At 37.3% G+C, this 7,500-nt stretch overlaps 1 protein-coding gene across 2 annotated transcripts in view; it reads right to left on the reverse strand.

The window, feature by feature from the left end:
- Positions 1-7,500, reverse strand: part of Snx3 (sorting nexin 3) — an 18,281-nt gene that overhangs the window by 9,877 nt on the left and 904 nt on the right. The window lies entirely within an intron of this gene.

Below are 7,500 nucleotides of genomic sequence, written 5' to 3' on the forward strand. Positions count from 1 at the left end.
CAAACATACTAGCAAACACACAAACACTCAAAAAGGTTTACCCAGTATCTCCCTCCCCACCCTAAGTTCCAGCCAGTAAAAACTGTGCAATCAAACAATCGATGCCCCTTACCAATACCCAATAAATGTATAAGGTACAAATCTAATACAATCATATTGAATTTTGGCAAGGGCTTGTTAAGATATTTTCAAAGAGCCTGATCTACCCAACGGACTGTCTCAAACTATAAATGCAGTAGTGCCATTTGGCCCAAATAAACATATTCAATCAATCAATCTATCAGAACCCTTGTGTAAGCAATTTTCAGTAGGTCTGATAAGTTGGGTGTGGATAGTCTTCACCAGTCATGACAACAGTCATAAAAATTTAATGCCTCCAAGTGAACATCACAATTTTTCAGAATGTGATGATCTGTAATGTCTATCATTTCATCCTTTAGAATTGAGAATGAATATTTGAATGTACCACAAAGGCCAGTCAAATTCCATGGACTTTATCTACTAATCAACAAAAGAATAACTAAATGCATATTATTCTTAACAGTAAATAAGTATGTTTGAAAAACTCTTTGCGTGAGCATTTAATGAAGGCATCCACCTCTAACATCAGTTTTTGCATGGCTGTCACTTCTATCATCACTTTAACATTTCCCCGCATTTTTCACTTTCAGCAAAAATATAAAGAGGATCTTATTTTGACTGAAACCCCGTAGTGGCTAATTTGGTATTCAAAATCATTTGATGATCATGGCACAAGGTAGGATAACCCAGATATATTACAAGCTTACATGTACGGGCAGTAGAAAACGCCCTCCACTCTGCATCCAAGCTTCTGGCGCGTGGCAAATTTTAAACATCGCTATTGAATGTGACAAGTTTTAAGCCAAAACCTCAATATAATCATCATGTGTTATATATCAAAATATGCATAGTTAACCTCTTCCCCCATGTGCATGTGACAAGTTATTTACATGGGTTGGGAGAAAGATGGAAAGATTGACCTTGGTGGGAGGCGTCACTCAGATGACCAAAGAAAACAATTGAAATAGTATGGTAAACTAATCATAATAAGTTTTATATTTTTACATAATGTTCCATAAATAAATAATAAAATGATTGCTAGCAGGGCGCATCAGTACCTCCCCTGGTATAAGCAAATCCCACTCTTCTGTAATAATAATGAAAGTCAAGTAGTCCCGTGTATCATATCCGACCTCTATTCTGAAAGATTTTGTACAGTATCCGGAAGAAAGAAAACTCAATTCCACCAGAACTCACCCATGACGCAGTATGCGTGTCCTTGGGTTTTTCATGAGCACTGCGAGGACGCAGTATATGCATCCTCGTGTCGAAGGGGTTAATATAGTCACGAATGAGTCCCTTAGCAGTGGTCTTTGACAGCTTGAAGGGGGTATTGAGGGAGTTTTAGGTGGGAGGAGAAGCCATGCAGATGCACAGGAGAAGGCCTAGTGGTGTAGAAGGAGGCAGAAGAATAGGGGGAAAACTCTCCGAGGCCTTCTGACTGGAGGAAAGATGAAAATCATTCCCTATGTTCATTCATCCTGATATAGAGCAAGGAAAACTGCCAGTTTTTAAAAACACATGCTCAATCCAGGCAACTAGACTTTAACCCGTTAATGAGTGGGTGGTTTTGGCTGCACCCGGACATTTTGCTGGGGTATTTCAAAATATGCAGGCCTAATACTATGGGCTATTTTCATGCTGAGGTGGTGGCCAGCCGATACATGGCCAATTCAATATTTGAATAGTCTCTCAAAAACTGGTGATCGATTTTCCTATGTATTTTCATTACCAATGGGAGGTAGAGAGTGCAAGGTTATAATTCTAGTACTCTTTGGTAATTTTTTTTCCAGCTACACCCCCAAAATCATCCTCATCCCCCTTGTCTCCCTGAACCAATCACATGAGCATCTCCTGGCATTGTTCCTGCCACTTTCTTAACCCATTATAGATGGGGATAGATTTGTTTGACTGGTCCTCAGAATGGGCACTAGTGCCACTCATGTGACACCCCACCAGATAGGTTTTATTTCAGAGCAAGGCACTCTTCTACGACATATCATTTTTGTGTTCATATTTTTTTGTGTTTTACTGTATTGTGAGACTTATATGTGCCACATGACAGGCTTTACCAATGTTACAGTAGAAAGAAATTGTAGTAAAGGGTCTATAATGGTTCATTAGGTTCTTTATATTCAGGGCGACAGAAGTATTGCGGTGTTAGGGGAGAGGGAGAGGGGTCATATTATAGACCATCGCTTTCCAACCTTTTCAGACCCTAGTACCCCCTGTAGTCATAGACATAGGCAGTCCAGCACACCCTTACTCTGACTACTATCTAATTACTAGAAGATAAAGGAAAGTGAAAGGCACTGCTTGATCACTTATTTTCATAAGTCCTCAGAACTAAAAGCAACTGCCAATATTTTTTACAGAAAATAATTTAATAAGAGAATCTAAGAAAAAGAAAATAGTATGGACAAGCTCAAATATACACTGCTGGATAATCATTCATAAATACATCAGTGTATAGTCACTTTTTGTATCCATCACTTCCAAGTACCCCCCAAAATTCATTTGAGCACTCCAGGTTGGGAAACATTGTTGTAGACACTGGACATGGTCTGGGTCACTTCCTCTTCATTGCTGATACTTTAGAGCAGGAGGTAGACATCTTGCTGTGTGTCATTGCTCTCTGAAGACAGTGTTTGCTAGAGACGTTGGATATGTGCCATTCTAGGCCCTCTTTCCTGATGATGCTAGGAGAGAGTATTGCCATTTATGTTTGGGATTCTAAACTAAACCTACATTGCTGAATTTATGGCAATTATAGTAATCATAATTTCACTTGTCATCATTCATCATTCAATAGAGTTATTACTCCTAGTGCTATAAAGAAATATAATGATCTACTCTCCCCCACTGTCAATTATGTAATGACGACTATTGTTAGTTATGCCCAGATACCCATCTGCAATGGGTTAATGTGAGTGACTATAGTAACTATAGAACAACAATATTGTTTCTCATATTTGTTTTGTGTTTTCCAAGTGTCTTTTTACTATTTATACATATAGATATGTTTTAATGTCTCTCAACTCACTCACTCACTCACTTTCTCTCTCTGTTGCCACTAGAGAGAAGCCTTTTTCAATTTTGAAATTCAACTGTTGATTGATATGTGAATAGCAGCACAACACATTTATTTAGTAAAGCAAAGTAAAGCAAAGTAAAGCAAAGCAAAGCATGGTTTAAGTCACCTTCCTTTTCTTGTTCTGCCTGCACATCCTTCATCACCGGTGCTTTAGAGCAAGAGGTCGGCAACCTGCTGCGTGCCATAGCTCTATAAAGATAGTGCTTGCTAGAGATTGTGGATAGGTGCTATTCAAGGCTCTCTCTCCTGCTGGAGCTAGAAGAAAGTGGTGCCATCTAGGTTTTGGATGTTAGGTGCTTTAGAGCAAGAGGTCGGCAACCTGCTGTGTGCCATAGCTCTATAAAGATAGTGCTTGTTAGAAATTGTGGATAGGTGCTATTCAAGGCTCTCTCTCCTGCTAGAGCTAGAAGAAAGTGGTGCCATCTAGGTTTTGGATGTTAGGTGAAACCCATTTTGCTGATTATTACCAAAATTATAGTAATTATGACTGCAATTGTCATTATCACTCACTCATTACTCATAGCACAATAAAATAACAGAGATTCAAAATCCCCAAACGTCATATATGTCATGACACCCATGATCAGGCCAAAGATGCTGTATCATATATGTCATGAAACCTGTACGTAATCGATTAAAGCCAGTTGGCATTTAGAGTAACCCTATTACAGCAAGGTGTATTTTCCTCTACTATGCATGACGCTTCATTCTGGGGTAATTTCCTGCTGTGCAAGGCTGCACTTTACCTCTCAGACTGTTTTTCACCCATCCTGATATTATGGTTTGCATGATTGCATCTAAAATGTAAAGGCACATAAAAATCATGCTCAAAGGAGGAGGTATTTTTAGTCCAAAAACATGCAATGCTTTTCTAGCGTTATTATACTGAACTTTGCCTATTTTCTTCACTTCTATGTGATAATACCAATGGAAAGGAGAAGCTTTCTTTTAGTGGGGTATCAAAAAAGACGTTCTATATTTCTTTTTTTTACAAGATGAAAATAAGAACAATATAAACAATTATATATGTACTTATGAGTAAGTACATGTACCTTATGACGTGACACGACATCAAGGGTAATCGACAAATTAGAAATAGTATTACTATAAATATTATTTTTCTGGGCCAAGCACATTTGATTTTATAATAGTTTATCGACTAAAATTATCTTTTAGCCCAATCAGAAGCAGAAATCACCATGACATCATTAATATTCAATAGCTTTCTGTGATGCCCTTTTTTGTTTTTTTGGTTACATTACATTTTATGATATTCAAGCACCTAAACTACAATAACAGAGACAATGATATTATGAAAAATAATTATACTTAACCCTACGGTGACGGTGCGTCACACCTGTGTGACACAGCTAAATGCCCGATTCCGGGGCGTCATACATGTATGACGTTCCCAATGCAATATTAAATAGGCCCAGCGTAGGGGGTTTCCACTTATCGCCGGGCCCGTTGGGATTGGGTTAAGAACAATCTAGCATTATATTGCTGATATTCCAGCATTTCACAGCTGCCCTACCCAGAACTTAGCAAGAAAATACTTGATGTTTCAGGATGTCACCTGGAACCAAGGATATTTACTGATCATGTGATATTACGTCAACCGGCCTGAATGGGTTAAAGAAATATAAGAGCGACTCTAAAATACAATTTTCTCTACTAATCATGCACAAAATCCCCCTTTAAATTGTACTCGCTGATCTAATTCTATCAATTCAGAAATATGGGCAGTACATAATAAAAACTAATGCAACCCCTTAGTCAGGATAAATTTGAACTAAATAAGTTGGATAATTGTAGTGTACCTGTGTTTATATAAATCAATCCATTTATCTGTGCGTGCATACACACGCAGACAATTACAAGATTATGTATAGAGGAGCAAAAAATACCTTAAACAAATAATTATATACATATAAATGTGAGCAAAACCTATGGATACGTCACTGCAAAAAACAAAAGAAAACACAGGAAAATAACTAAGTCTATATATATATTTTTTTATTGAATTCCTGGTCAATCAAAATTTTAGTCGTTATTCAAACATTATCTCTGGACTGCAGTGTAGTTTCTAAAAAACATGGAATGATATAGATATGATAGGGGTTAAAGGAAATTTCAGTCTTTAACCCCTTCAACACGAGGACGCGTATACTGCGTCCTCGCAGCGCTCGCGTCAAATCCGAGGACGCGCATACTGCGTCCTGGCTGAGTTCTGGTGGAACTGAGTTTTCTTTCTTCCGGATACTGTACGAGATCTTTCAGAATAGAGGTCGGATATGATACGATATATTACTTGACTTTCATTATTAATAATTTATCACATAAGAGTGGGATTCACTTATACCAGGGGAGGCATTGATGGGCCCTGCTAGCAATCATTTTATTATTTTTTTATGGAACATTATGTAAAAATATAAAACTTATTATGATTACTTTACCATACTATTTCAATCGTTTTCTTTGGTCATCTGAGTGAGGCCTCCCACCAAGGTCACTCTTTCCATCTTCCTCCCAACCCATGTAAATAATTTGTCACATGCATATGGGGGAAGAGGTTAACTATGCATATTTTGATATATAACACATGATGATTATGTTGAGGTTTTGGCTTAAAACTTGTCATATTCAGTAGCGACGTTTAAAATTTGGCGCGCGCCGGCAGCTCGGATACGGCGCGAGGAGCGTTTTCTACTGCCCGTAGTGAAGGGGTTAAAACGTTGTTTTTCAATATAGTCTAGAATTGCAATTCTTATTTCTATTATGCTATCCAAACAAACATATCATTAGAAGATATTTATATTTGTGGTTGAAATGCAACATATTTTCTTTTACCATATCAAATCTTATTTTCAATCTAAAATACTACCAATTGATAAATAAAGTCTTTCACTATAGAAAAATGTGCAATTTAGCTGATCAAATATTTCCTATGTAAGGGCAATACTAGTTTTGCTTTGCCAGCTTTAAAATTACATTATAGATGCACTATGGAGGAGTCTTCACCAATATTGTTAAAAAAGTTTCTTAAATTCCAAAGTTTTTTTTTTCCCCTTATCTTGGAAAAGCATATCCTGCCAGAAATTATCAATAATTTTGACAGATTCACACTGTGAAATCTCCCTAGTGCTGGAACAGTAGTAACAGAAGGTGGCTGCAACCATCCATCCTCAGAGAGAAGAGGGGCAATGAAAGGCTTCCTCACCCACTAAATTCATACTGTTATAACCAAAGCAACAATGGGCCCCTATATGGCCTAAACTGGTGTAGATATTGTAGTTTTTTAATTTTAAAGTAAATCATGTCATAATTTGAATGTAATCTTAATTTTAGAAAAATACTTAAAGTTATAAAATGTACCTAATAAATAGTATATAAAAAAAAGTAATCTTTTTTTGCATATCTGTGAACATGAACATCCAAACATCAGCCAATCAAACACACTTTCAAGCTTGTCAACACTTGACAAACTTTTATTATTGAAAGTCCAGTAACCACTGCTAGCTATATGCTCGTGGAGCAGAACTAATAAAAGTTTAAGACATTCACAGGTTTACAGGTAGGTAGGTGGGTGTGTGCATGCACATGCACTATCATCTCTCAGACTTTCTCCTTGTTGCTTCTTTCCTTTCCCTTTCCTCTCCTAAGCTACCTACCTCGCGCGCTCACTATCTCTCTCTCTTTCTCTCTTACTAATCTTTCTCTTGCTCTCCCTATCTCACTCACTCTCCTGTACAGCTCTCCCTCCCTTCTTATTTGATTATCTCTCTCCCTTATCTTCCTTCCTATCTAACAACCTCAACACCTCTCTATATATCTTCCCCTATCTCTTCCTTTCTCTCACATTCCTTGTCTTTCATATTTTCCTTTCCCTGCTCCCATTCCCTTGTTCCTGGCCTTGTTTTGTTCGAACTCAGTATTATGAACAATTATATCCGTCCCTTAGGATCATAAGAATTTAAAAAAATAAGTGTCCAATTGTAATGAATAATTAAAACAATAGATAAATTTATCTCAGGCATCTCGGATAAAATTCTATTAGTTTTCATCTTTTTACATGCATGTGATGCTCGCGTAATTTTTTGATAGGCAGTGGCACCGTCCTAGAAATGTGCCCACCCCTCCTACATGCTCCTGAAATTACCATTGATAGTTGAGCTTGTAATAATTTCCTGCATTTCTAGTAATTATCCTCATAACACCATGAAATATTCTACAGCACTGTGGCCTGGTTACTGAAGAAAATTATGTAGTAAAGCAAATATAGATTGCAGCCCAATCATGCACTCCAGTCTACCTGTCTATATGTA

The sequence above is a fragment of the Penaeus japonicus genome, unplaced genomic scaffold (assembly GCF_977035675.1).
Source record: "Penaeus japonicus unplaced genomic scaffold, GWHDUDI00000001_assembly GWHDUDI00000006, whole genome shotgun sequence".
In the NCBI taxonomy this organism is placed as follows: domain Eukaryota; kingdom Metazoa; phylum Arthropoda; class Malacostraca; order Decapoda; family Penaeidae; genus Penaeus; species Penaeus japonicus.